Source organism: Rhinatrema bivittatum, chromosome 10, assembly GCF_901001135.1.
Source record: "Rhinatrema bivittatum chromosome 10, aRhiBiv1.1, whole genome shotgun sequence".
NCBI lineage: Eukaryota > Metazoa > Chordata > Amphibia > Gymnophiona > Rhinatrematidae > Rhinatrema > Rhinatrema bivittatum.
Window position 1 is genome coordinate 102599600 of NC_042624.1, and position 12566 is coordinate 102612165.

The window sequence follows — 12566 nt, forward strand, 5'->3', positions numbered from 1 at the left end:
TCCTACTATATGCGAGGCTGAGATCATCTGGAGATCTAGTTCAGTCCATTCCTTAAGCTGATCTATCTCCTGTGACACTTGCTGGCTCTTGGTTGTTCCCTGACAATTTATGTAAGCTACAGTCGTTGTGTTGTCCGACATTATCCAGACCGCTTGACTCTGCAGCCTATCAAACTGCAAACATGCCAGCCGGACTGCACTGGCTTCCAAACAACAGATGTTTCAGAGAGACTCTTCTGCATCCCAGTGCTCTTGCACTGTCGGTTCCTGACAGCGAGCTCCCCAACCAAGGAGGCTCGCATCTGAGGTCAGTATTAGTCAGACCAGTGGTGATAGGGAAATTCCCTTCCTTAGATGATCCAGCTGTAGCCATCACTGCAGTCGGGAGGAAACTTCCATCAACAGGTGGAGCCAAATCGAAAAGTCCAGAGACTGTGGGTTCCACAGAGGCAATAGGGAGCGCTGAAGAGTACGCGTGTCTCGCCCACATTACCACTGTCCAGGTTTGCCGCCATTAAACCAAGTATCTGCAGGAAGGACCATACGGTCAGGCGCAGAGTGTTCATCAACAGATGTAGCTGTGCCATCAACTTCTGAATATAAGCTTCCAGCAGGAAAACGTTGCCCTGCTTCATGATGAACTGAACCCCAAGGTATTCCAACAACTGAGCAGTCTGAAGACTGCTCTTAGCCAGGTTCACCACCCAGCCGAGTTCCTGCAACTGGGAGATCACCTTGCAGGTCACCAGGCAGCTTTCTTCCAGCAACTTGGCTTGAATCAGCCAGTCATCCAAATACGGGTGTATTAGGATCCCATCCTCTCTCAATTCTGCCATAACTACCACCATTAGCTTGGAAAAGGTCCTGGAAGTGGTGGCCAGACCAAAAGGCAGTGCCAGATATTGATAATGGCATCCCAGAACTGCGAACCACAGAAAATGTTGATGCTCTAGTCAAAGGAGAATGTGAAGATAGGTCCAACGAAGTTAGAAATTCCTCCGACTGCACGACCATTATCAACAAGCACAAATCTGCCATTTGGATCCCCAATCCCATATTCTCTATAAAACCCTCACCATTATTCACAAAGCCATTTATACACACAACTCCACTTGGCTTGACGACCCTCTCCATCTTACATGCCCCACTCGGCACACCAGAAACTCCAAAGCAGCGACCCTCCATGTTCCATCCCTAAAAAAAGGCACACCTCACCTCCACGAGAGAGCGGGCCCCCACGCTTTGGAATTCTCTACCCACCAACCTCAGACTAGAGTCTTGCACCTCAAAATTCAGATCCCTATTAAAAACGTGGCTTTTCAAACAAGCCTTCCTCCAAAACCCTTAGCACTCCCTGCCTAATCGTCTCCTCTTATTTACTCCATTATCTCCCCTACTCTGTACATAGTTATTCTAGCTCTGCTAGCACTGTATTTCGTTAGGTCAGCATTGACCATGCTCGTGCTTTACCTGTTACTGTATCTTGCCCGTTGTGATTTCGTACCTCCCTTTGCTTTCTTTGGTTTATGTATTCTCCCTCTCCCCAGTACCTGTTTTTTGTAATTTCCATTCTTTAGTTTCGCTGTAAACCAATATGATGTACCCACGAATATCGGTATAAAAGACATGTTAAATAAATAAATAAATATGAAAATGTGTCACCTGTAGATGACAACAGCTTTGAGGTCAAAGATGGGACAAAATGATCCCTCTTTCTTGGGCACAATAAAATAAACTGAATATCACCTCATATTTTCTTGAGACATGGGCACCAGAACCACATCCCTCAGACTGAAGATCCTTGCCAATGTATCCTCCACTGCCTGCTTCTTCTGTGGGGAGTGGCAGGGAGATACTTTGAACACATCCCAAGGAATACTGCAAAACTCCAGAGCATATCCCTTCTCGTATCACCTCCAGGACCCATTGATCCAATGTGATCTCGACCCACCTCTGATAGAAGAGAGAGAGGCATCCCCCTATCCCCTCTTACTGGGTGTGGGTCGGCAAACCTTATTGGGAGGATCCACTACCTGAGCCTGCATCCCTTCTGGGCTGTCTGGGAAGAAAGGATTGAGACCTACCAAAAGGCAGAGTTTTCTAAAAGGTTGCTCCTCTACAAAGTCGAAAACACTTGGATCCCCTAACATAACTTCTCATGGTAAAGGAGCGTGGATCTGCTTCTTTCCTCCATTAATCAAAGAACCGTGATTCGCCCCGCTTACTGGCTAGTCTCCTAAACTCGCTCCCAAACAATGGCAATTTTGTAAGGTCAGCCTTAGGAGGTCGCATCGGCCAACCAATTTCTCAGCCACAATTGATATATGGCCTCTATTACTGAAGCCACCCCTCTGGCTGAGGTACAGACCAAATCACAGCCTGCATCTGCCAAGAAGGCAGCCGCTGGGTCCATAACTGCTCTGGAATTCACCTTAGATTCATCAACCTCGAGAGAAAGGTAAACAAGAGCAAGCCACAAGGAACTATTTGCAAAGTCATTGAACTGCTTCAAATACCTGCTTAAATATAGTTTCAATTCTCCTATCATGTACATCCTTCAAGGCTGCTCCTCCCTCTACGAGGATAGCTGTCCACTTGGAGACTGCACATACAAGTGCATCCACCTTCAGAAAACGTAAAACGCTCTGTCACCACCAGATCCAGAAGGTACAGGCTTTCCAAAACCCAACCTCCTTTGAAATTAGCCTCTGGGGCACCCAACTCAAGATCAATCAATTCTTGAATGGCCTCCATCACCAGGAAAAAAAAAAAGGCTTTTCGCAGAGAAACCAAAATGGGATTTTTCTTTGGCTCAGACATGGAATGTGCCTCAGCATTTTCAAGGTCTGGGAAATCAGGGCCAGCAGTTCATCTCTATGGAATAACTGTAGCATAGTCCTGTACGGTTCTAATCCTGGAAGAATTTCATCATCCTCAAAAGAGTCAAGATTGGAGTCATCATCCATGCCATCCGGATCTCTATCGGGAAGTCCCGCTACTGCGCTAGGAGTACTCCGGTACTTAACAGCAGATCCAGGCAAGGTTTGCACCTGTGACTCTGCCTTGGGAGCATTGGATGGGGCTGAGTACTGTAATCCATGGAAAAATTCTATCCATGAAAATGTAGAAGTATCCAGACCAGGAGGTACCTGAGGTGAACAACGTGAGTTGCCTTCCCCAGCTGAAGAACCAGTTAGGAGAGTTCCAAAATCAGGCGCCCCACCTGAAAAGTCTTTACCCAGACCTATATCTGGCTGGGAAGAACCAGGCTTAGTGAAATCAGAGGAAGGTAATTCTCCCTGAGCCTCCAAACAACGTTAGCACAAGTCAGCAGGCACTCCTGGTTGAGATGCCTGAGTACAACAGGCAGTGCAAAGAGAAAGGCATTTAGGTTTCTTAGATATATAGGCGCCATTAAAACAGCAGCACGCTGATCAGGTTTGTTTTTTTAAGGCGTCCCTAGGATAGGCGCCATAAAAAAACTAAGCACACAGCAACGCTCAACTTGTGCACACAGGTAAGCGGACAGCCACTTAAGGCACTGCTTAACTTGAATGCACAGACTACTAGGCCTGCCTAAGCATCTAAAAACTGGACACACAACTTGCACACATAGCTAGACACATCGAAATGACAATCCTGTAGAGAGCAGCCTAAAGAAAGCACGCAAAATGCCGTTGAGGCCTACCACATGGCGTGCAGCAAAAGAGCCTCAGAGCAGGGCCTAGCCTACAGAGGCTGCTCAACCTGCCAGGCTGCCCACGTCCCTCAACATCCCATGGAGCAGGACTAACTTTGGAACGGCAAGCCAAGCACAGAAACTGGGGAAGGAGGAAGCCCCATACCAATAACACCCTCCGTTGTCTCTGTATTTTTTTTTTTTTTTATTTATCTGAGCTCAGCCTTATCTGGCTTAGTACAGAGACGGTCTCCGGCTGTGGGGGAGAAAGCATATGCCGTCACCACTGCGCTCGGCTTCCTGCACCCACTGCCTTTCAGCTGCTTAACATCCAAGTCCATACCAGCAAAAAAAACAGCTATTGGACCAAGGCACTCATCTGAAGGACAATGGAAATAGAGAAACTGGATTCCCTCTACCACATTTTGTTGGAAAATAGTAAGAGGCCAAGGGGAAAACACTTTTTTTTTTTTTTTTTAACAGCAAAGTACTTTAATTTGGTTATATTTTGAAAAAGGAAAGTAAATTTTTCACATTGCACAACATAATATTTTAACGTAACACTAAAAACGTTGCTGCTAGAAGACAGGAGAAGCTGGATCTTGAGCACAGATTATTTCGAGTAGATAGCCCATTTCAAAGATCAGTGTGGATTCCGCTCCAAAGAGCACAGGAGTCATCCTGTTTCAGTTATGGGCTCATGACGTTTTCTTCAAAACAAACCAACCGTACCTGGCAATCCAGCCACCTGACTCCCAATGACGAACAGCCTTCTGTTAACTTCAACAAGTGAAGAAATGATTAGGAGTGGCTCAAAATGCTGCTGCATTTCATTATCTGGAAGAAAAAAAAAAAAAAGCTTTATAAAGAAGTAGTTATGAGCCCCATGTGACCAATCTGATACTACGAAAACATAAATCCAGAACAAAAATTAAAATTATATTTTCATAAATATAGAATACTATTTCTCAATGAATTAGTAATTCACTTGCACATACATTTACTTAAAGGTGCACTGCTAAAATCAGATATCTAAACAGAAACAGACCATCAAATCATAAGACCCATGAAATGTGACTTAGAAGACCTAAATACATGAGAGGAGAAAGTGTATATGAGACACAAGGTGGGAAAATAATTTATATACTAGTTTTCTAGTGTAAAAAAAAAATATTGCTCAAAGGGTGTACAACAAATTATAAATTACAAATCACAGCAAGCAGACTCAGATAAAACATTCATAGATCTAACAAATATAAACTACAAAATAAACCATAAAAAAATAAACCAAACTGAACAGTATAACATTTTTTATTTTTATTTTCTGGTTTTATTTTGTTCTTATTTGTGTGTTTTGGGGGTTTAGATTTACTGATAGTTTTACCTTATAAATGAATGCCAATAGTAAAGCGACAAAACAATCTCTTAGAATAGTATGACTGACAATTTGCTCAGCATGCATTTTGTCAGCAAAGAACTAACTAAAATAAAAGGGGGAATGCTGCATTCTAAGGACAAGCAATTAAACACCATCATACATCTTTTCCATTTTCTCTCTCCTCTCCAATGTATTTAATTATTTTGAACTTTTATATACCGACATTCATGTGCAAACAGTACATATCATATCGGTTTACAGCGAAACAGGGAAGCATAAAACGAGAGCCTTACATCGAACAGGGTTACAGGAACTGGGATCAAATAAACAAGTAAAATATAAACTTCCTGATATAAATCATCCTCAAATTGAACAAGGTAATAGGAGCTGGGGTCAAGAGTAAACAAAAGAGTATGAGCCTTAAGATACTATGATACTTGGGAAAGAAAGTGAATAGGAAGGGGGGAAAAAAAAAAAACACGTAGCCAATGTCGAAATGGAATTTTATTTTATTTTTTTGGAAGGTGGCAGTAATGCTATGGAAGGGCTATAAAATGGTTTTATCATAGACTAATTTGTAAATATTAATAGTTTATATTAAAAGCCAACACAAAAAAATAAGGATTTAAATATCTTGCCAAAGATTTAATTTTTATAATAAAATCTTCAGTCAAGCATGCACAGAAAGAAAGGTCAATAAACAAAACACAAACATATATCTGGTGACACCTTTTTAAAATCGGCCTAATCGCTTCCGAAAGCTAATCAAGAAATGTTACACTCCCTTTATCAGATCAAAACCAGGAAGAAGAGTCTTAATGCACCAGCTTGCGCATTCTGATTGGACCTAAGGTAGGGAGTCAAGAAATGTATTCAGTTAGTATACTGAAAAGGTTTCACCTTATATCAGTTTTCTCGATGTTGAAATGGACTAGCAAGGCAACCACACTACTTTAATCAAACAATTTCCAAGAATATGTAATTAGATTTTCATTTTTTTCACAAAATTAAAGTTTGTACCTAAGGCAATGGAGAATTGCCCAAGGTCACAAGATGCAGCCATGGGATTTGAACCCTGGCTTCACCAGTTCATAGCCCCCTACTCTAACCACTTGGCTCCTCCTTCACTCCAGACATTTAAACGGAAGAGAAAAATCTGTAGGAATTAAAATGGATGTTATTCATCCACCTTCTCCCTTTGCACTGCCAGACTATTTTAGCCACAATGTTGTATTTCAGACATTATTTGAAGACACGTTCCATTACATAATTTAGGAGAATCTATGTTTCGCATAATTGGATTCCCAAGAATCAGCTTATGAGGAGCCATTCGAGATGGTTCTATAGAATTTAGAAATTTTACTTGGATAACTAATTGTTTCATCTATACCTGTGGTTGCTTCTATTGATTTGTATTCAACCATCTGAATGTTTAATTTAATAGAGATACTAAAATTAGAAATTGTTTCATTTGTGTCAAAACAGCTCATTTACAAACATATAGTTTGTCTATTGCTTAATTTGTTTATATCTGGATAAATGTTATCAAGTAATTCATTTATTGAGTTACTATGTCAATTTCTGAGTATTTTTATTTCATCATTTTCTATTGGCAATTTACCATCTCCAATTTGCAAAAATATATTTGCAAAACTTGCAGCTTCAGTTTTAAGACATGCAATGTAACTGACTCTTATCCCTCTTGGAATCACAGGAAGTGCGTCACAAACCTCCTGAAAACACATGTTATTTTATCCATTCAAAAACTGTTGAATCTGATGTCCTGTAAACGTACATTTAGTGCTTCAATACTCACACACAAACACAGCCACATTCTCTCTCACACATGGGTATATGGTGTATCTGCACTTATTAGAAGACGTTACACCAGTTTATTTTACAGAGCTAAGGATGCAAACTCCTCTCAGCACAGAGTTGCTAGCTGGATTCCTTGGCAACCTGTTCAAAGGCTGACTCATCAGGGAAAGACTATCAAATCAGGCCAGGAATCCAGCCAGGACATCCAAGCAGCCCCACATCTTAATTTTTATATTTTATGGGTCCCCAATCTGATACTCGAGGGCTGCATCCCAGTTGGGCTTTCAGGATTTCCACCATGAATATACATGATATATATTTCTATGTAATGGAGCCAGTGTATGCAATAGATCTCATGTTTAAACTAGCAATGCCTAGCAATCAAGCAATCCCAACTAGCAATTTTAAGCTCCACTTTCATTTCTTTTCAAGGTGCTGAGAGGAGTTTGCATCCTTCGCTCTGTTATACCACCTCTCAGAAGCAAAGTGGTTTACAATACTAAAATAAAAATATATGAATATAAACAGCTAAAAAATACAAATCATACAACAACATAAAAACAATGTGGAAATCCTGAAACCAGATTTGTCTGAGGCACTTGGGAAACCCAGATATACTAAAAAGGACACTGCCTAGTGATAACAACTGTACTGACAACTATACTCCAGAGACTGGCCGGGGGGGGGGGGGGGGTGTCATACGAGAGCTCTATTGTATTTGATTCCTTTCACAAGAAGGCCAACACTAACATAAAATGTCTTCTTGTAGATCCAGTTCCACTACACGCAGGTCTCAAAAAAGTCTAAGATTCCAAAAGCAAGCTTTTAAGATTGCGTGATGCTAAATAAAATAGAAAATATACATTTGAGCACAAATAAATAAATGGATTTTTTAATTCCCCCTTTTTGGCATGTCAAAGTGGATTATATTCAGGTACTGTAGGTATTTCCCTATCCCCAGAGGGCTTACAATCTAAGGGGGTAATTTTCAAAGAAGTTACACACGTAAATGTAACATACTATCTTAGAAACTTTCAAAAGCCCACTTACTCAAGAAAATGTTTTTTTAAAAACAGGCCCTAAGTTTGTACCTGTGGCAATGGAAGATCCTTACAGCAGGGAATATCCTGAAGACTGTTATAGTATTAAAAAATCTACAAAGCTTTTTGCTCATTTGCAATTAATACTATTTGACATTGCTGCAATCTATGGGAACTAAAAATGTATTTAATAGAACAGCTCAACTTACAACCTAAGTTACAGGTTAGTTAACTCTTGAGAAAAATTAAATTAGTGTTATTGCCATATTAGGTCACTAGAGCATATATTGGAAAACATGAAAGTAGCAAAGCTAGTCAAAAATGTATTAACTTAGTCAAATTAAAAGGTATCACCTTCAAGTTGTATGATCTTTATTCTATGTAAAATAATTAAAGTTGAACCAGTACTGATGAACACTTTTCAACGCACTCATCTCTCCCTACCCCAAGGAAAAGAGGCACCTGTTAATGGAAAAGAAGTGCTTTAACTGGGAGCAAGGAAGTGTATCGGCCCAACTACCTGAACTCCCGACAAGAGTGTTTTATACATAACAAGGATACATCTGGGTCAGACCATTTACCAATGGATTTCCAATGCTGAATCCCATCGCGACTTTAATTACACATTCTGATTGCCTGTAAGCTGTTCAAATGCTTCCGTTCATTTAAATTTATTGTAATCCACCTTGAGACCAACTCTGGGGAAAAAGTCAGAATATCAAATGTCCATAACTAAACACACACACGATAAACCAATTCTTCCAAAAACATGAAGCTTTATTTATGCTGATGACCTAACAATAATGGTGAAGCAGGAAGCTTCACACAGAAGGAGCATACTTTGACAGCTGTACTAACCAAGCTGACTACTATATTAAACGTCAACCAAATCCAGATAAGACAAAGCCTCTGCACCTATGCAACTGTGATATAAAGAGCTAAGCATCAATTGGAAGGGGGTACATCTGATTCACTGCTTGAACCCATTACACTTTAAAAAGTGACCAAGGGCTGCACATGTTTCTTTAAGATCCACATAGAAAAAAACAAGGTGGTCAGTACCAGAATCATCTGTAAGCTTGCAAGCTCAAAATGGGAAATGTATCCACTCATGGGGTAGGATGCAGCGTTCTACTGAAGGCTGGGAACAGGTTAAAAGACAGGAAAGTGTGAGTTGGACTAAATGGTCAGTTTTCCCAATGGAGAGAGGTAAACATGTTTTTCCTCCTGCCCAACAGCATTTTTCTGTATCTTTTCCAATTTTAGTTGCTCAGCATTTTTACCTAGTCAGTTTATTTAAAGGCCAGGGGATACAACTTCTCTACTCAGTGCATCTGTAATACTGTTAATCACTGGAAAAGTCAGTTTCATTATTTTGTTTGCTAGGGGGAATGGGCTAACATCAGGGGAGTATCTATTATTGGAAAGACAGTAATGGTCTTAATGCCTTAAGTCTTGGGAAAGGCCTCATAGTGACTTTTACCCATGACTGCAGATGTCAGAAGGGTGCAGGTGGGCTCTGGGAGGCAACTCACAGGTTCTCAGTTGCCTTGGCATCTCGGGGGGGGGGGGGGGGGGGGCCCTTATTTTCATGATGGCCATTTTTTTTTTAAAGATTTTTTTATTGAAACGAAATAACAGGTCATGTAAACCATACAATGTACACTCAGAACAACGTGACATTACCAAAAACTATGACTTCGTACAGATGTAATCTGCCATAAAAGTGATCAGCAATAGAAAGAACAATACAACATACTGCATAGAAAAGGTTTATAACCTGGCAAATATGCCATTGCTTTGTTTTTGAAATACATAATCATGATGGCCATTTTTAATGGAGGCTGAAACCATGTTTTAGGTAGCACGGCAGCATGACCAATGCCAAAGGGCTTAATACTTATTTAATTCATGAATCGTCTAACAAAAGCTCCACACAGGTCCAAAAAAAGAGTAAAACATTGACTTCCTGAAGAATATAAAGCCAGACTTAAAAATCTTCAGAAAAAAAAAATTAGAAGAATATTTGTTTACCAAAACTCTCATCTCTTTCAGAAACAATAAAACAATGAAAGCATATGATTAAAGAGACAGCTTTGTTTGACATAGGAAACTAACATCAAATACAAAGAAGCTATGGTTACAAAAAGGTAAAACCGATCACCAATATTTTCATCTTGTTGATGTATACTTGGATCCACAACTTTGAATCTAACAGACTAATGGATGTTTAAAATAAGTTTCTTTTATTTACAACTAAAAAAATACATAAAAATAATTTTCATTAAGCAGACTGATGATTATAAAACTTTTATGCTTAAATATAAAGCGTCATTCACACTAAACATGTGTGCGCAGTCAGAGTTAAAGCAATATGCTAGCCTTGCCTTTCAACCTTTAACACAGCATCATTACAAGGCAATTTTTTTGTACTATGATGCCTGGTTGCTCACTTCCATATCTTTATCGCTTCTAGACAAAGAAGCCATGCCCCTGTGCCTCATTTGTTTATGCAGAATATGGCGACTTGATTGTCTGAATGAAGATGCTCTGCCCCTTGAGCAGTTGAACAAAGTTTGTTAGGGTGTATCTAATTGCTCTGAATTTTATGATTGACTTGAAACAGTTTTTCTTGGAAAGACCTAGTTCTTTGAGTCTGAAAGGGGGCCATGTGGAAGCATCTGTTGACAGTTACTTTGGGAGGGATGAAATGAAATGCAATGGTACATCCTCTTGAAGAATGGAAGGGCGTGCCTCTCGCATAGATCCTGTTTCATTTCTCTTGAAATCAGTACTTTTACGTAATCAAGGGTTGAGTTGGCTGGTCCCACTGTAAATGAAGATCTCATTGTAGATGTCATATATGAAGGACTGTTACCATGTGGCCTACAACCACCACCATGTCTCTGACTGTGGACTGATGTGTGTGTAGCAGTTTGTGTACAAGTGCGCTGAGAAAACTCTCTCGATCTAAGGGAAAGAACACTCTTCCAGATAAAATGTGATCCTCAGTGCGAGTGAGAATTTTTTTCTCAAAATGTATTAGAAATTCCAGGGAATGCAGGAGTTGAATACATGCTTGCAAGAAGATTAGTACACTTTATTTGAAATTTTCTGTCCAGGGTAAGGAAAAAACTTGAAAGCCCTGTTGTCATAGATATTGCTATTACAGCTAGGCACTTCATGAAAACTCTCAGTGCTGATGACAAGGCTAAAGGAGAGTACTTTGCATTGATAGTGGGAGGAATTCACTATAAAGCACAGGCACTGCCAGTAGAAGGGATGAATGGTAATATGAGCATTAGGATCTTTGAAATCTAGAGTGCACATCTACTCCCCACCCCCCAGATGACAGAGGAAATTGTGTGGAGGAGTATGTGTTTGTTCAGGCTTCCTTTATGCAGAATGGGTCTCAGTCTCTCAGATTTCTTGAGGATAAGAAAGGTGCAGGAGTAGAACCTTTGACCATATAGACAGAAATAAATTGGCTCTATCGTCCACTGTTCAAGTAAGTGAGTGCACCTGCAGGTGAAGTTGTGTTGAGTGAGATGGATTCAGATTGAAGACTGAACAATGAGAGTGGGGGAAGCTGGGAGAGACGCAAGCGGTATCCAGACTCCACAATCTTTCGTGATTTTTATTTTTGTATAAAAACAGTTTTATTGGTGAAGATCTTTCATAAGAACATAAGAAATTGCCATGCTGGGTCAGACCAAGGGTCCATCAAGCCCAGCATCCTGTTTCCAACAGAGGCCAAAACCAGGCCACAAGAACCTGGCAATTACCCAAACACTAAGAAGAACCCATGCTACTGATGCAATTAATAGCAGTGGCTATTCCCTAAGTATAATTGATTAATAGCCATTAATGGACTTCTCCTCCAAGAACTTATCCAAACCTTTTTTGAACCCAGCTACACTAACTGCACTAACCACGTCCTCTGGCAACAAATTCCAGAGCTTTATTGTGCGTTGAGTGAAAAAGAATTTTCTCCGATTAGTCTTAAATGTGTTACTTGCTAACTTCATGGAATGCCCCCTAGTCCTTCTATTATTCGAAAGTGTAAATAACCGAGTCACATCTACTCGTTCAAGACCTCTCATGATCTTAAAGACCTCTATCATATCCCCCCCCTCAGCCGTCTCTTCTCCAAGCTGAACAGCCCTAACCTCTTCAGCCTTTCCTCAGAGGGGAGCTGTTCCATCCCCTTTATCATTTTGGTTGCCCTTCTCTGTACCTTCTCCATCACAATTATATCTTTTTTGAGATGCGGCGACCAGAATTGTACACAGTATTCAAGGTGCGGTCTCACCATGATCTTGCGACATTTATCTAAGTAGTCTTGGATTCTCCCTCCTACAAGAGAGATTGGTTGTTAGGTTTGAAAAGTGGTTAAAAAAAAAACCCAAAAAAACCAAAAACCCCCAACTCTGTCCAAGTTTGGACTGGACTTCCACATTGTCTGGGACAAGACTGAAGTTGTTGGTGTGGTGGAACTAGAGGCAGCATCCAGTAACAATGGAACTGCTGGAAGGGGCATCGCTGGCTATATGATCTTTTATAAGCATAGTAAGGCCACAGCTGCTGTTCTGGTTCCACTGAGAGGGACTGGACCACTACATTTTGTTCTTTAAATCTGCACCACTGTTCC

General features: G+C 40.5%; 1 protein-coding gene across 2 annotated transcripts in view; it reads right to left on the bottom strand.

Moving 5' to 3' along the window:
- The window catches only part of ATG4C (autophagy related 4C cysteine peptidase), an 80221-nt gene that overhangs the window by 65056 nt on the left and 2599 nt on the right, over positions 1 to 12566 (bottom strand). For both annotated transcript variants that reach the window (XM_029617816.1, XM_029617814.1), the window contains exon 2: positions 4412 to 4516. The gene's annotated coding sequence lies outside the window, so the exon portion shown is untranslated. The remainder of the gene's footprint in view (positions 1 to 4411; positions 4517 to 12566) is intronic.